This window comes from Hordeum vulgare, chromosome 3H, assembly GCF_904849725.1.
Source record: "Hordeum vulgare subsp. vulgare chromosome 3H, MorexV3_pseudomolecules_assembly, whole genome shotgun sequence".
In the NCBI taxonomy this organism is placed as follows: domain Eukaryota; kingdom Viridiplantae; phylum Streptophyta; class Magnoliopsida; order Poales; family Poaceae; genus Hordeum; species Hordeum vulgare.
In genome coordinates, this window is record NC_058520.1 from 217,861,789 (window position 1) to 217,880,870 (window position 19,082).

Consider the following 19,082-nt stretch of genomic DNA (forward strand, 5'->3'; position numbering starts at 1 on the left):
GTGCCCGTGCCTTTCTGAAACTAGTATTCTTGTGCGATGAGGACTTTGAGGATGAGAATTTTGAAGATTTCTTCTTTTTCTTCGAGTCATCAGAACTTTCATCCTTGTATTTCTTCTTCTTTGATTCCTTTCCCCAACGAGGACAATCAGCAATGTAGTGACTTGATTTCTTGCAGGTTCTTTTCTTGTAGTCCTCAGAAGAAGATTCTGATTTCCTCATATCTCTTCTTGAAGATTTACCAAACTGGCCACGTCTTGTAAACTTCTGGAATTTCCTCACGATCATTGCAAGCTCCTGTCCAAACTCTTCAGGATCCCAATGCTACCATCTGAGTCTTCTTCTTCAGATGAGGAAATTGCTTTGGCCTTCAGTGCACGAGGTCTAGAATAGCTTGGTCCACATAGATCTCTCTTTTCTTCTTGTTGGAATTCATGAGTATTGAGTCTTTCGAGTATATCAGCAGGATCAAGCATCTTGTAGTCTGGTCTTTCTTGAATCATCAGAACTGAAGTATAAAATGAAGAATCCAAAGATCTTAGCAGTTTCTTCACAACTTCATGATGAGTAATGTCTCGAGCTCCCGGTGCTTGCAGTTCATTTGATATGTCAGTGAGGCGATCAAAGGTATCTTGGCAGCTTTCATTGTCAAGCCTCTTGAAGCGATTGAAGAGATTGCGAAGAACATCAACACGAGAATCACGCTGTGTTGATACTCCTTCATTAACATTGGACATCCTTTCCCAGATAAGTTTTGCTGAGCCCAAAGCACTCACTCTGCCATATAGACCTTTGCTCAGATGGGCACATATGATATTCTTCGCTTGAGAATCTAGTTGCTTGAATTTCTTCAAATCAGCAGCAGAGACAGTAGCAGTGACGATAGGGACACCATGTTCCACGTTATACGAGAGATCATTGTCAATAGCTTGTAGATGCATCTGCATCTTGGTCTTCCAGAAGGGAAAGTCGTTTCCTTCGAAAGTAGGACATCCTGCAGTAACCTTGATCATGCCTGCAGTCGACATAACTAAAACTACAGGTGGTTAAACCAAAATCACACAGAACAAGGGAGTACCTTGCTCTGATACCAATTGAAAGTGCATTATATCGACGAGAGGGGGGATGAATAGGAGATTTTTAGAATTTCATCACTAATGACTAACTTGCAGCGGAAACAACAAAGGATCGGGAGTGCAAAGTATCACTACAGCAGTTTTCAATGTGAAGAATATGAAAAGAAGTTTGCACAGTATGTAGGCACAAAGAACACAGGTGAAGAACAAGTTGCATGAATAATTTGGGGTTGAGGAAATACAGGGGAAGTCTTCAGCAAATTCTTCAAACAGTGACAATGAAAAATCTTCAACATGCAATATGAGGAAATAAAGAGTTGAAGAAATAGAACCCGTTTCACTGTGAAGACAGTGGTTGATGACCCAGCTCCAACTATTGTGATAGTTATACATCTGGTTTGTAGCGCCTTGGTATTGAAACCAAAGGACACATAGTCCCGAGACACACAGTCCCTACCGTATTCTCCTTGGGCTAAGAACAAAGAGTCCTCGCCCAACACTCGTGGTAAGTCTTCAGGGCAGACGTCCAAACCCTCACAAACTTGGTCACCTGGTGATCCACAATTGACTGCTGGATTGCTCTAGACCATGACGCCTAACCGTCTCGAGGATGGACATTCATCAATTGTAAAAGGCTTCAGTCCCACACAGGAACAACTTCTTCAATGATGCTCAATCACTTGGTTTTTGGTTTGTGGTTTGGTGTTTGGGGTATTTTCTCAGTGATGAATTACTCTCGAAGACTCTGAGGAATTTGGGTTGCTCTTATGACAAGTGTCAGTTTCTAATGGAGCAACCAACCAGCTAATGGTTGTGGGGACGGCTATTTATAGCCTGGGAGCATCCCGACATGATTTGACATTAATGCCCTTAAATAATATGACTGTTGGTGTGGATAAGATCAATGATGTGGCGCGAATTGCGGTAACGGTCGGGACCCTCAACTCTGAGAGTCCTCGTGTCTCTCATATTCCTCCCTTGATGATTTTGGTAGGATTAGGCTTGGGTTAAGCATCACAAGGAAATTCATTCCAACGTGTTACTTTGACCCCCTTTAACAGTACGGTGTTCCTATGACTCAAAAGTGAAGAAAATAAAACAGACAAAATAAATCTTCATGCTTCAAAGTCTTCAGATTGATTTTCTTCAGAACACACCAAATACCTCATCTTCAATATCTTCATGAGGAATATCACTTTCATCGCAATTTCTTCGCGACTCAATTCTTCAGCTTCAGACCAATTTCTTCAGCCGAAGATATACATTTTTAGGGGTTGATATTCATCGAATATTTCAAACTCTTCAGTGACTTATAGATCCTTTGTACACTGATGAACACATTAGATACTTAACCTATAAGTCTTCAAACCACCAAAATCACTAAGGGGCACGAGATGCACTTACACCTACCTTTGAAGGAAAGGACTTCCCGTACTGGAAGAACAAGATGCAAATGCATCTTCAAGCAATTCACATTGATCTCTGGTATATTGTGGAAAATGGTGTTCCCTCTATCACTTCAACTACCACTGCCATAGATGTGAAGAAATTCAAACAACTCGACTCACAAGTGAAGAATATCATGTGTGGACATCTGAGCAAAGGTCAGTATGGCAGAGTAAGTGCTTTGGGCTCTACGAAGCTTATTAGGGAAAAGCTGTCCAAGGTCACTAAGGGAGTCTCCACATAGTGTGACTCTCGAGTTGATGTTCTTCAAAATCTCGTCAACTAGTTCAAGAGGCTGGATAATGAAAGCTGCCAAGATACTTTTGATCGCCTCACTGACATTTCCAATGAGCTTCAGGCTCTTGGAGCTAGAGACATTACAGACAATGAAGTTTTGAGGAAACTGCTACGATCTCTTGATCCATCATAGGACACACTGGTTTTGATGATCCAAGAACGAAGAGACTACAAGATGCTTGATCCTGCGGATATACTTGAGAGACTCAATGCTCATAAATTCCAACTAGAAGAAAAGAGAGACCTTTATAGACCAAGCTACTCAAGTCCTCATGCGCTGAAGGCAAAGGTTGCTTCCTCACCTGAAAAAGAAGAATCTGACTGTAGTCTTGGTGATCCTGAAGAACTTGGTCATGAACTTGCTATGCTCATGAGGAAATTCCAGAAGTTCACAAAGCGTGGGCAGTTCAGAAGGTCTTGAAGAAGAGGTATGATGAAATAAGAATCTTCACCTTAGGACTACAAGAAGAGAACCTGCCATAAATGCAAGAAATCTGGTCAGTACATAGTTGATTGTCCTTGCTTGGTGAAGTAATCAAGGAAGAAGAAGTACAAGGATGGAAGTTCTGACGACTCGAAGAAAAATAAGAAATCCTCAAAGTCTTCATCTTCAAAGTCCTCATCGCACAATAAGAGCAGTTTCAGAAAGGCTCGGGCATTCATTGACAAGGAAATGGACTCCGAAGAAGAATCTGAGGAATGTCACGAAGAGGAAGATTCAGAAGTGGAGTCAGAGTCTGGTGTGGTAAGTCTTGCACTGGCTACCATATTCGTCAGCAAGTCCATCTTCAACCTTGAAGAAAATAACAACATCAACAACACAAATGACTCTGATGATGACTTCATTCCCACCTATTTCTTCATGGCAAAAGGTTCAAAGGTACAAAGCCACACATCCTCTTTTGATTCCAGTGACTATGAACCTAATGATTATCAAAAACCCAGCTACTATAAACATGCTAACATTGCCACTAAGAAACAAAGTGCTATTGAAAAGCTTCAGAAACTGCTAGACAAAAAAATGATCTTTTGAATGATGAAATGAATCGTACTCAAATCCTCACTGAATATGGTCAAACTCTTCAGTCTAGATTTGATAGTCTTCAAGATCGTTATGGTAGAGTCTTGGCTGATCATGAGAAGCTTTCCTACGAATTTCTTCAAAGGAATCTTGATCTTGAGAAGTGTAAAATGTCCTATGATGATGTTCGAATGGAAAATTATTCATTGCTTGTTCAACAAACAAGTACCGCTCAGGAAGAATTCATTTCACCATGTCTGAAACGCATCGAACGTGAAACTGCTAATTATTCACCTGAAACTTAAAATGCTTCTATCGCTACAAATTCTTCCATTTTTCATGTGGTATCAAATACTTAACTTGAGGAAACCACAAATGCTACTGACGAAAATCCAGGATTGAAGGAATTGTATGTGACAGGCATAAACAAAAGTCTCAAAGGGCATCAAACCCTTTGCGATGTGCTCAAAAAGAAGATTCTGAATAGGAACCCGAGTAAAGATGGCACTGCCTTTGAGAGGAAACTAAACATTGATGGGTCATACTAGAAACCTGAGCAGTACCCCAAAACCTCATTTGTTGCTGCTAAAGGACCTCCCATTGATCCATCTAGTCTAAGAGGCTTTGCATGTGAAATGTCTTATTCCTCTCAGGAGTCATTTGACTCCAACTATAAACTGTTCAAAAAAATCAATCTGGTGAAGTATTTGCTCGATATGTTGGAACTAACTGTAGGAATGGACCAACCTTGAGGAAAACCTAGGTTCCCAAAAGCTGCTTGGGAAGTCTTCTGGTGAATGTCCTCATGACACCACAAGTGAAGAAAAGGAACCCCAGATCAAATTCCTCAGGTGGACCAAAGTCTTCACGAGGATCAAACTCCTCAAATGGTCAAAATTATGCTCGTACTCTCAGTAATGCTTATGGTATGCAGGGAAACTACAAGGGACATGAATATGTGCACTATTCCTCAAATCCCTATGTTCATAAGTCCTCAAAGAATTTATCTACATATTCATTTAAGTATTCTAACCCCCTACATTGAAAAGAAGTGCATTAGCATCAATGCATCCACTCTCAAATGGTGCTCGCGGGATGATGAACTCTTTACCACCCCTTCATATGTGGGTGGTGATGAAATTGAACTAATCTCTTGTGCAGGTCAGGTTTCCACATGAAAGTCATCGTCTGAAGAATTTCCTCGATACCTGAGGAAATTGCTTGATAGGACGCAAGCAAAATCATAATGAAATGATCTATCATTTCACACGTCCTCATCATCTTCTCAAATTTATCTTTGTGATAAAATTCAAGTCTGATGAAATTGATATCATATTCTGCAAACCTGAAGCATATGAAATGGTAAGAAGTAGTAATTCATCTGCAGGATGATCAACCAAAGAACACAGAGTGGGTTCTTGATAGTGGTTGTACAGATCACACGACTGGTGATAAAAGGCTATTGATGAATATCCCACTGACTCCATCACCACCGAAGCATATCACCTACGTTGACAAAGGTAAACACAAGGTATTGGGACTTGGTATAGTGGCTATCTCTAAGGATTGGCACATGGGCAAAGTCATGCTTGTCGAATCCTTTGGGTTTAACCTCATGTTAATCTTGATGCTTTGTGATCTTGATATGATTGTCATCTTTGGAAAATATAGATGTGTAGTCATCATGGAATATGACAAATCGAAAACCTTCAAAGGCTTTAGGAGAGTAGACTTGTATATTGTTGACTTCTCTACAGGTCCTCAACCAGCCAAGTGTTTACTAGAAAAAACCTTAGAAGGCTGGCTATGGCATCGATGACTTGGTCATGCAGGTTTGAGGAATTTGCACACACTAGCGAAGAATAAGCATGTTATTGGCATCAAAACTATTAAATTCCTCAAGGACCATCTCTGCGGGGCATGTGAGTATGGAAAGATGACCAGATCCAAACACCCCACGAAAACTATCATGACTACTACTCATCCATTTGAATTACTTCATATGGATCTCTTTGGACCTACTCATTTTGCTACTCTAACAAATGCAGCATCTCTATATGGCTTTCTCATCGTTGATGATTGCTACTTCTCAAACAACACTGCCAGAAATTGACACGTTGACGGAGATTGGGCTTGCGTTGGTTTTTCCCTTGAAGCGGAAAGGGTGATGCAGCACAGAGCAGTAAGTATTTCCCTCAGTTTGAGAACCAAGGTATCGATCCAGAAGGAGGGTCTCGTCAAGTCCAGAGTACCTGCGCAAACACAAACAAACTTGCACCCAACGCTTCAAAGGGGTTGTCAATCCCTTCAAGATTGTTTGCAAAAGTGAGATCTGAAGGCGGAAAGTGCAACGTAGTAAAAAGTGTAAGTCTGAAAATATGATGTGGAGTAGACCGTGGGGGCCATACTGTTCACTAGAGGCTTCTCTCAAAATAGCAAGTATTACGGTGGGTGAAAAAATTACTGTCGAGCAATTGATAGAACCGCGCAAAGTCATGACGATATCTAAAGCAATGGTCTAGCATATATGCATCACGTCCGAGACAAGTAGACCGATACTTTCTGCATCTACAACTATTACTCCACACATCGACCGCTATCCAGCATGCATCTAGTGTATTGAGTTCATCACGAACAGAGTAACGCTTTAAGCAAGATGACATGATGTAGAGGGATAATCTCAAATCAATGATGAAAACCCCATCTTTTTACCCTTGATGGCAACAACACGATACGTGCCTCGCTACCCCTTCTTTCACTGGGTGAGGTCACCGCACGGTATGAACCCAAAACCAAGCACTTCTCCCATTGCAAGAATTATAGATCTAGTTGGCCAAACAAAACCCACAACTCGAAGAGAATTACAAGGATATGAAATCATGCATAAGAGAGATCAGAAGAAACTCAAATAAGATTCATATATAATCTGATCATAAATCCACAATTCATCGGATCTCGACAAACACACCGCGAAAGAAGATTACATCAGATAGATCTCCATGAAGATCATGGAGAACTTTGTATTGAAGATCCAAGAGAGAGAAGAAGCCATCTAGTTACTAGCTATGGACACGTAGGTCTATGGTGAACTACTCACGCATCATCGCAGAGGTCATGGTGTTGATGGAGAAGCCTTCCGTGTCCGAATCCCCCCTCCGGCAGGGCACCAGGACGTGCCCCAGATAGGATCTTGCGGAGACAGAAGCTTGCGTCGGTGGAAAAGTGATTACGATGCTCCCGTGATATTTTTGGGAATATTTGGGAATTTATAGGCGCAAGATCTAGGTCAGGGGACCTCTAGGGGGCCCACAAGCCTGCATGGAGCGACCCCCCTGGCAGCGGGGTGGGGGCTTGAGGGGCCCCTAGGGCTCTTCTGGATTTGCCCCCAAGCTCTCCGATCTTCTTCCGTTCGAGAAAAAAATCTTTTCGGGGATTTTCTTCCGTTTGGACTCCATGTCAAAATCTCCTGTGAAAGGGGTCAAAAACATGGAAAAACAGGAAATGGCACTTGGCACTGAGTTAATAGGTTAGTCGCAGAAAATAAATAAAAGGCATGCAAAATATCCAAAGTTTGACAACATAATAGCATGAAAACCATCAAGAATTATAGATACGTTGGAGACGTATCAAGCATCCCCAAGCTTAACGCCTGCTCGTCCTCGAGTAGGGAAGTGATAAAGAACAAATTTTTGATGTGGAATGCTACCTAGCATAGTTGTCCTTTGCAACTTCTTTCATGTGGCATGAATGTTCAGATCCGTACGATTCAAAACAATAGTTTCCTATTGACATGAAAACGATAATACTTCAAGCAAACTAGCAAAGTAATCATGAACTTTCAAAATAACAAGGCCAAAGAAAGTTATCCCTACAAAATCATATAGTCTGGCTATGCTCCATCATCCTCACACAACTAATGTAAATCATGCACAACCCCGGAATTGGCCAAGTAATTGTTTTCACACTCTTACTTTCTCAAACTTTTTATAACTATTACGCAATACATGAGCGCAAGCCATGGATATAACACTATAGGTGGAATAGAGTGTGGTGGTGGTTGTGAGACAAAAAGGAGGAGATGGTCACATTGACTCGGCGTATCAATAGGCTATGGATATGCCCATTAATAGATATCAATGTGAATGAGTAGGGATTGGCATACAAGAGATGCACTAGAGCTATAAGTATGTGAAAGCTCAAGGGAAAAGTAGTGGGTGTGCATCCAACTTGCTTGCTCATGAAGACCTAGGGCAATTTGAGGAAGCCCATCATTGGAATATACAAGCCAAGTTATAAAACAAAGATTCCCACTAGCATATGGTAGTGACAAAGCAAGAAGCTCTCAATCATGAAGAACATGGTGCTATTATGAAGCACAAGTGTGGAAAAAGATAGTAGCATTGTCCCTTCTCTCTTTTTCTACCATTTCTCTTTTTTTAGCTCTTAGGCCTCTTTTTTTCTTTTATCTCCCCTTTTTTTTGGGCTCTTTGGCCTCTCTTTTTTTTCCTCACATAGGACAATGCTCTAATAATGATGATCATCACACTTTTATTTACTCACAGCTGGAAGATCACAATGATAATGACTCCATAGGAAATGCCTCCGACAGTGTACCGGGATGTGCAACGATCTAGTATGATCATGCAATGGCAATATGAAAGTGACGGCACAATTCATTAGACAGAACGGTGGTATTTGCATGGCAATATATCTCGGAATGGCTATGAAAATGCCATAGTAGGTACGTATGGTGGCTGTTTTGAGGAAGGAATTTGGTGGGTTTGTGCACCGGCGAGAATTGCGCGGCGCTAGAGAGGCTAGCAATGCTGGAAGGTGAAAGTGCATCTATACCATGGACTCAACATTAATCATAAAGAACTCACATACTTGTTGCAACAGTTTTTATTAGTAATAGAAACAAAGTGCTAAACGCATACTCCGAGGTGAAGGGTTGGTAGGTGTAAACCATCGCGCAATCCCGACCTCAACACAAAGGATGACAATCAATAGATCAATTATGCTCCGACTTCCTAACATAGCGGTGCACCATACGTGCATGCTACGGGAATCACTAACTTCAACACAAGTATTTCTATATTCACAACACCCTACTAACATAACTCTCAATATTATCGAATCCGTGTCTCAAAATTAATTGAGAGGAATCGAAACTTCTCTTTCTACACAATACACATGAAGATGGAGGTTTTTGCATCCTCTTTGGGTACCTAGCACATGGGACTACTTTCATAGCATAATCGAACTACCAAATCACGCACCGTCATGCTCTAAAGATATAAGTGAAGCACAAGAGAAAAAGTATCTAGCTCAAAAGATAAAGTGAAGCACTATGAGCATTCTAGCAAAATCACGATGAGTGCATGTCTCTCTCTCTCAAAAAGGTGTGCAGCAAGGATGATTGTGACACAACAAAAAGAAAAGACTCCTATGATACAAGACACCCCAAGAAAAACACATATCATGTGGTGAATAAAAATATAGCTCCAAGTAATGTTACCGATGGATTGAAGACGAAAGAGGGGATGCCTTCCCGGGGCATCCCCAAGCTTAGGATTTTTGGTGTCCTTGAATTTGGCTTGGGGTGCCTTGGGAATCCCCAAGATTGAGCTCTTTCCACTCCTTCTCTCTTTGTCCATGAGAACGTCCCCCAAAACTTGAAAACTTCACAACACAAAACTTAAACAGAAACTTGTGATAACATTAGTGCAAGAAGACAAACTACCACTTCTTTTGGTACTATAGAAGACATGAATTCCATATATATTGATGATGGGATACTGTATTCTCACTTTTCCATGGCTAGTACCCCCCCCCCCCAATACTAACCATAGTTTCATCAAAACAAGCAACCAACTCAACAAAAACAGAATCTGTCAAAAACAGACCAGTCTGTAGCAATCTGTATACTTCGTATAGTTCTGGTACCTCAAAAAATCTGAACAATTACGACAGTCTAGGAAAAAAGCATATCAATCAGCACCAAAAAAAATCAACTCAAAAGATCTTTCTGAATAAAAATGAAAAATCATCTTGTGAGCGAAAAGTTTTTGTCTTTTTCCAGCAAGATCAAACAACCATTACCAAGACTAATCATAAAGGCTTTGCTTGGCTCAAACACAAAAAGAAACACAAAAAACACAACCACAACAGAATTGTGAAAGTGTGTACGCAACAAAACAGAAACAAAAAAATAAATTCATTGGGTTGCCTCCCAACAAGTGCTATTGTTTAACGCCCTTAGCTGGGCATAGAAGCGATAGAATCACGTATCGTCGTCTTTGGTTCTCAAACCATAAATAGCCCTCATCATGGATTCATAAGATAATTTTATTTTCTTTCTAGGAAAGTGTTCCATGCCCTTCCTTAAAGGAAATTGAAATCTAATATTCCCTTCCTTCATATCGATGATAGCACCGATAGTCCTTAGGAAAGGTCTACCAAGAATAATAGGGCATGTAGGATTGCAATCAAGGTCAAGCACAATGAAATCCACGGGTACATAGTTCTTGTTTGCAATAATAAGAACATCGTTGATCCTTCCCGTGGGTTTCTTCATAGTAGAATCAGCAAGATGCAAATTAAGAGAACACTCTTCAATTTCATTAAAACCCAGAATATCACATAAAGACTTTGGAATCGCAGAAACACTAGCACCCAAATCACACAAAGCATTGCAGTCATAGTTTTTTATTTTGATTTTGATGGTAGCTTCCCACTCATCATGAAGCTTTCTAGGGATAGAGACTTCCAATTCAAGTTTCTCTTCAAGAGCTTTTATCATAGCTTCGATGATATGATCGGTAAAGGCAATGTTTTGGCTATAAGCGTGCGGAGAGTTTAACATGGATTGCATAAAAGAAATGCATTCAATCAAGGAGAAACTATAATAATTCAATTCCTTGAAATCCACGGTAGTAACTTCATTACTACTCAAAGTTTTTACGTCTTCTACTCCACTTTTAACGCTTTTAGCATCAAGATAGATGGACTCCGAATCATTGCAGCACTTTTCAACCAAAGTGGATTCATATCCAGCCCCATAATCATTAGGTTTGACACAAGAAAACAAATATTCAATGGGATCTTCGTGATTCTCATCACGAGAACATGCCTTTTTAAGCCATTCATGTCTAGCACGAATTTGGGCGGTTCTTTCTTGGCTCTCAATCATGGAAACATCCATAGCTTTCAAAGTTTCATCCATGTTGATTTTGGGAGGAGCACATCTAACTTTTAAAGTATCAACATCACAAGAAATCCTATCAACGCTCTTAGCCAAATCATCAATTTTGAGTAGTTTTTCCTCTATGGACGCATTGAAAATCTTTCAAGAGTTGATGAACTCTTTGATATTACTCTCTAGATTAGAGGGTAATCTATTGTAATTTCCATGGGTATTGTTGTAGGAGTTGCCAAAGTTATTAGAGGAGTTACTAGGAAAAGTCCTAGGAACATAGTTTCCTCCAAAAGTGTTGTTGTTGCCAAAGTTATTCCTACCAACAAAATTTATGTCCAAGCTAGCGTTGCTACTCTCAATCAAAGAAGACAAAGGAAAATCAATCAAATTTACTTCTACAAGCAATCAAATTCATTAACTCATCCATCTTAGCACTCAACGAGTTAATTTCTTCTATAGCGTGTACCTTCTTACTAGTAGGTGACCTTTTAGTGTGCCACTGAGAGTAGTTTGTCATGATGTTGTCTAAGAGCTTTGTGGCTTGTCCTAACGTGATTTCCATGAATGTTCCACCTGAGGTGGAGTCCAAGATATTTCTAGAAGTGAAATTCAAGCCAGCGTAAAAGATTTGAATTATCATCCCAAGGCTCAAGCCATGAGGGGGACAATTTCTAATCATTAATTTCATTCTCTCCCAAGCTTGTGCAACATGCTCATGATCAAGTTGCTTGAACTTCATGATATCATTACGGAGAGAGATGATCTTAGCCGACGGAAAATACTTGGATATATAAGCATCTTTGCACTTATCCCAAGAATCGATACTATTTTTGGGCAAAGAAGAAAACCAATTTTTGCGCGATCTCGCAACGAGAAAGGAAAAAGCTTCAATTTAATCACGTCAATATCCACATCTTTTTTCTTTTGCATATCGCAAAGCTCAATGAAGGTATTGAGATGGGATGCGACATCTTCACTAGGAAGGCCAGAGAATTGCTCTTTCATAACAAGATTCAGCAAAGCGGCATTGATTTCGCATGACTCCGCACTAGTGGCGGGAGCAATCGGAGTACTAATAAAATCATTATTATTAGTATTCGAGAAGTCACAAAGCTTGGTGCTTTCGTTCATGTTGACTTCAGCAAGCAAGCAAGCACACGAGCAAACAAAAAGCGGGTGAGAAAAAGGGCGAACGAGAAAGGCGAACGAAAAGGCGAATTGAAAGAGGCAAATTGGTGAAGTGGGGGAGAGGAAAACAAGAGGCAACTGGCAAACATAGTAAATGCAAGAGATGAGTTTGCGACACTTACTTGGATGAGTTCTTGACTTGATCTTCCTCCCCGGCAACGGCGCCAGAAATCCATCTGCTACTTCTCAAACAATAGTGCCAGATATTGACACGTTGACGGAGATTGGGCTTGCATTGGTTTTTCCCTTGAAGATGAAAGCGTGATGCAGCACAAGAGCAGTAAGTATTTCCCTCAGTTTGAGAACCATGGTATCGATCCAGAAGGACGGTCTCGTCCAGTCCAGAGTACCTCCGCAAACACAAACAAACTTGCACCCAACGCTTCAAAGGGGTTGTCAATCCCTTCAAGATTGTTTGCAAAAGTGAGATCTGAAGCAGGAAAGTGCAACGTAGTAAAAAGTGTAAGCCTGAAAATAAGGTGTGGAGTAGACCCTGGGGGCGATAGTGTTCACTAGAGGCTTCTCTAAAAATAGCAAGTATTACGGTGGGTGAACAAATTACTGTCTAGCAATTGATAGAACCGCGCAAAGTCATGCCGATATCTAAGGCAATGATCTAGCATATAGGCATCACGTCCGAGACAAGTAGATCGATACTTTCTTCATATACTACTATTACTCCACACATCGACCGCTATACAGCATGCATCTAGTGTATTGAGTTCATGACGAACAGAGTAACGCTTTAAGCAAGATGACATGATGTAGAGGGATAATCTCAAACCAATGATGAAAACCCCATCTTTTTACCCTTGATAGAAACAACACCATACGTGCCTCGGTACCCCTTCTGTCACTGGGTGAGGTCACCGCATGGTATGAACCCAAAACCAAGCACTTTTCCCATTGCAAGAATCATAGATCTAGTTGGCCAAACAAAACCCACAACTCGAAGAGAATTACAAGGATATGAAATCATGCATAAGAGATATCAGAAGAAACTCAAATAAGATTTATAGATAATCTGATCATAAATCCACAATTCATCGGATCTCGACAAACACACCGCAAAAGAAGATTACATCAGATAGATGTGCATGAACATCATGGAGAACTTTGTATTGAAGATCCAAGAGAGAGAAGAAGCCATCGAGTTACTAGCTATGGACCCGTAGGTCTATGGTGAACTACTCACGCATCATCGGAGAGGTCATGGTGTTGATGGAGAAGCCTTCCGTGTCCGAATCCCCCCTCCGACAAGGCACCAGGACGTGCCCCAGATGGGATCTTGCGGAGACAGAAGCTTGCGGCAGCGGAATAGTGATTATGATGCTCCCCTGATTTTTTGGGAATATTTGGGAATTTATAGGCGCAAGATCTAGGTCAGGGGACCTCCAGGGGGTCCACAAGCCTGCATGGCGCGCCCCCTGGACGCGAGGTGGGGGCTTGTGGGCCCCGTGGGGCTCTTCTGGATTGGCCCCCAAGCTCTCCGATCTTCTTCCATTCGAGAGAAAATCTTTTCGAGGATTTTTTTCCGTTTGGACTCCGTTTCAAAATCACCTCTAGAAGGGGTCAAAAAATGGGAAAAACAGGAACTAGCACTGAGTTAATAGGTTAGTCCCAGAAAATAAATAAAAGTGTCACATCTGTGGAACCCTAGTCAAGTATAGCATTGTGCTCATATCTTCTTTGCATTGCATCCAAGAAAATTGCAACAAAATCATAGCAAGTGGTGAAGCAAAACTCAAAAACCCTAGCCACTTCTCAAATTCAAAGAAATTATAAACTTGTTCAAATTAATGAACCCAAAATGGCCTCAAGAAAAGTAACTTTTCTGATAATTCATGGAAGCAAATAAGCAATGAAGAAAACCATTTTCATAACACTTTTGGCATTTTAAATAAATGCAAAAAGCTACTGGTTTCAAGTTTAAAATTTGAATTCAAAAACTTTAAGTTTTCAAAAATGTTGAAAACTCCAGGAATGGTTGGATATATTCCTACAAATATTCTGGTGTGTTCAAAATACTTTTTACAAACTATTTTGGAGATGAAATAAATAGCAAATCAAATAGTTAGCAAAACAGAAACAAAACAGAAAAAATTGAGGAAGGACTTACCTGACGCTCACCTGGCCCGGCCCAGCTTCTTCCTGTCGTCTTCCTCCCCCGCTAGTGGGCAGCAGGAGGTGGCCGCCGTGACGCCGCACGCCTCCATGCAGCTCCCTGCCTGCCTGGTCGCCGCTTCGTGCTGGCGAGCGCGGGGATAACCTCCCCGAGCACGTCCCTATCCATTCCCGTGCGACATTCCCCCTCTCCTCTCGGTTCTCTCCTTCCCTCTTCTGCCGCCATTGCCAGGATCTCGAGCTCGAGCTGCCCGTGCCTCTGGCCACTAGATCTCTCCCCCGAGTGCCCCATTAGCTCCGCCTCTATGAGCTGGTCCTCACTACAGAAGCCGAAGCCTCCCCGAGCCCTGCAACGTCCACGGCACCGTCGTCTTCAAGCTTCGGCCGTTGGCGAGCTCCGCTCGATTCGTCGCCTTCAGCGCTTCCCCGAGCCGTCTAAGACCTCCACTGCACTCCTCGTGAGCTTGCGCAGCTTTCCCCCAACTTTTCCCCGTCGATCTCTTCTTCTAGGCCAAGTTTCACTGGAGCCCGACGAGGACCGCCGCTGCAGCTCGTCGCCGGTAGCCCTCCGGTGAACGGTTGGTCCATCTGAGGCCATCAACAGCTTCAGGCCATCGCGTAGATGCTTTAGAAGCCCAGCCCCATGCGATTTGACCCTGTTTTCGATGACCTAGACGATGGCCGAACTTGGTCGCCGCCGAGCTCGTCGCCGACGTCGATTCCGGCCACCCCAGCCCCTGGGGTTTGCCCCATCGTGCGCGCCGTCGAGTGGCCGTTCTTCCTGTGGTCTCAGCCGTGCGTTTGGTCGTCGGAGGCGAGCTTCCGATTCCCTCCGCCGTGCTGGTGGTCGCCGGAGGCTCCCCGCCGGCGAGGACGACCTCGCCGCCGGTGGATCTTAGCTGGCCTGAGCCACTGACTTGTGGGGCCAGCCTCTGGATATTTTAGTTAATAAAAATGAAATTAAATAAACTAATAAGTCACTGACATGTGGGTCCAGTGAGGTTAATTAGCTAATTAAGTTTAAAACTAATCTAAATCTGACCAGAGTCACTGACTAGTGGGTCCCATTAGGCAGGTTTGACTTTCAACGGCCAGTTGGACCTACTGATGTCATGCTGATGCAGTAAAGAGTTTTCTGATTTAAAAGAATTCCAGAAAAATGCCGAAACTTCTAATAATCATAGAAATTAATCTGTAACTCCAATGAAAATAATTTATATATGAAAAAGTATGAGAAAAATCCAAGGAATCTGAATATGTCACTTTCAAACATGTTTGAAAATGTTACTGGACCAAACATGTAGAATAATGAATAAGTTAAATTTTATAAATGCTATGGAGATGAAATTTGGAAATCATTTGAATTCCACTTCAAATGATATGACCAAACATTGTTCAACCACAAACTAGCAACTTAACATGTCATTTCCATGATGTTAAAAACAAGTTGATCTGAGCATCAGGTCGAATCAATTAAAATGGTATTCGAGAATACCTCGTTTGAAATGATATTTGAATCTGATTCAAATCAACTTCAAACCAAACAAATGTTAGCTATATTAGCAAACCACCTTGCATCCTCATGCCATGCTCATGCATCATCTTGTTGCATATGATTGTCATTGATTGTTTTCATTTCTTTCGGTAGGCTCCGCTCCTCCGGATTCCACCGAATATTCGACTGACGGATATTGTCCCTCCTCTGAGCAACAAGGCAAGCAACCATTTTGATCATCCTGATATATCCCATGTTCTTGCTACTGCACTTACTTATTGCATTAGGATCAAATGCTCAAATGCTTTTGCCGCGTTAGTTGAACCCACTTCCTTTGCATGACCTGTCCTTGTCACAGTAAATAGCTGAACCTTGCAACCTAGCATACCTGGTAGTTGCCTGAGCCATGATGTGCCTTATTCTGCTATGCATTCTATGCTTAGAGTTGTGTATGGTATGTCATCTGGGAGATGAACAGAATTGTGAGAATGTGTTCAGTAGGTAAAGGTTGTGTGTTGAACCTGATTTGGTAAAGGTACCGGTGAAAGGCTATGTAGGAGTACATGGCGGGTTGTTTCATTGGAACCGTCCTTAGGAACTGAGTTCCGTGTATGTAATCCAAGACTAGATACTACCACACGTTGGGATACTTAATTGACCCTCTCGACTTATTAACCGCTTAGTACTCGGTCTAGGAGTTGCAAGTAGTTTCTGGTGTTTATAGTCATGATGGAGGCCGTGCATAGCACTGACCTGAGAGGTGGGCTGTGAAGCGGTAGGCAGTGGCACGGTGTACCAAGTGGCACCCGGATGGTGGGCTTGGGAACCCTGCGCACATCGTTTGGGGCCGTGGCAGAAACCTCGGCCGGACTTCCGTGCGGGTTACCCTCATATGGGTGATAAACCTGGACTAAGTATTAGCGTGGTTAACGGTCGTGGCCAACTCCCTCGCTGGGCTTCCACTTGAAGGTTGCCGAGGTTCATGACGTGCACATGGCGGTAAGTGGCGAGAGCGTGTGTGACCAAGTACACCCCTGCAGGGTTATGATCTATTTGAATAGCCGCGTCTACGGATATGGACTACTTGGAAACATATGTTGTTCATAGATAACATCAATGGCTACTCATAAAATTGTCAAGATAAGCGTGAGTGTCATGGACGGCATTTCCGTATGGAAACGGAATGATTCCACGATGGAGTATTGTTGTGGTGTTTGTGGACTCGTGTGCGAGAAATCAAGTTGTCAAAAATTGTTTTAAAATTCAAGTTGTCTAGCCACGAGTCAAATGCTGGCTTTCCGCATGACACCCCACAATCCTTATTGATACCTTGCATGAGTAGATAGTTATCCTAAAGTCTTGCTGAGTACCTCCGTACTCATGTTTGCTTAATAATTGTTGCAGATGTTGCTAATGACCCTAACAGAGGGTTCTTCCTAGACATCGACGACGACGAGTAGCTGTTGTCCCAGCTACGATCTGGCCCTAGGGTGGGTCTGTAGTATAGTCAGGCCATGTGCCTTCTAGTTTCACCAGTCTCTACTCAGACAGTTTAATCACTTCCGCTGGCTTGTAACTGAATGACTGCTATGATGGGTCGTGAGACCCCTGCTGTGTAATATAATGTGTGAGGCTCTTCCGAGCCTTTTAAATAAAGCTTGTATGTTTATGGTTATGTTGTGATGCCATCGATGTATCTATACATATCGGTACGCCATGCGTACGTGTGTCGTACTTGATATGTATGGGGTTCGATTACCTAGCCGTAGACATTAGTAGCATTCTTTACAGGGAAATGCCCCTTTGTGATCCAACGAGCCATGGTAGCACGCTACTGCTCCGGACACATTGGTTGACCGGCATGTGTCCTTCTTAGCTGTTGTGTCTGTCCCCTTTGGGGAAATGTCACGCGATGTAATGGAGTCTTTGTAGCTTGCTACGACTCGTCTACATTCGCTGGTGACCGACACCTGCTTTGCTGGGTCATGTATGCCTGTCCCTGTGCGGAACTGCCACTTTGGTTTATGACTAGACATGTTGATCCGGGTTCTTTGTCATTGGATTGCTAGCGACACAATTGCATACGCGGGTCAAAAGGCGCAAACGGTCCCGGCTAAGGTAAGGCTGCAGCCGTGGGGTTAACCGTGCGTGAGACCGCAAAGAGATGCGATGTGTTACAGGCTGGATTCCTATGGCTTAGGATCGGGGTCCCGACAAAAAGGCATGCAAAACATCCAAAGTTTGACAAGATAATAACATGAAACCATCAGAAATTATAGATACGTTCACCATTGGAATTTAGAAATTTGTCGTCAGCCTTGCCTTTGCCGTCTGCTGACACATGGCAAAGAGCTTCTTTGTCGTCAGCTGGCACAAAACAGACAGCAAGCACAACACCTAAGGCAAAAGTTTTGTTTGTCGTCGGCCTTCCCTTTGCCGTCGGCCAGCGGACGACAAAGGAACCACATGCAGACGGCAAAGGGGTGGAAGACGGCAAAGGGTGTGCCACCCTAGTGGCCGGAGCCCACCCCACCCCACTCACCCCTTTCTCGTCTGCCACCCAGCCTTTGCAGACGGCAAAGGGGGCTCCCTCTCTATCGGTGCATAGGCCCCCACCCCCTCCCTTAACGGCTCTCGCGCCCACTCTCTCTCTCTCTCGCCCTGCCCGCTCTCTCTCTCTCGCCCTGCCCTCTCTCTCTCGCCTGCCCACCTCCCGCCGCCGCCGTCGTCGAAGCCGCTCCGACCACCCCAGCCCGCTCCGGCCCTCGCGGCGCCCCTGCCGCCCCCTGCCTCGCACCCCATGCTGCGCGTCCCCTGTCGTCATCCACCGCCGCCACCACCCCCTGCTGTCTCTTTGGGTGAGTTCTTCTTCTTTTTATTTTTAGTAAGTTAATTTCTTTAGTTAGTTTATTAGGTTAGTTTTTTAATATATATAGGGTAATTTAGTTAGTTTATTTAGTTAGATTATTAGGCTAATTAGGTTAGTTAGTTAGGTTAGAAGAAAAAAAGAGGAAAAGAAGAAGCAAAAAAATGAAAAAGAAAAAAGGAAAAGAAGAAAATAATTAGAAGAAGAACGAAAAGAAGAAGGAGAAGAAGAAGAAGAAGAGGAGGAGGAGGAGAAAGAAGAAGAAGAAGAAGAAGAAGAAGAAGAAGAAGAAGAAGAGGAGGAGGAGGAGGAGAAACAAGAAGAAGAAGAAGAAGAAGAAGAGGAGGAGGAGGAGGAGGAGGAGGAGAAAGAA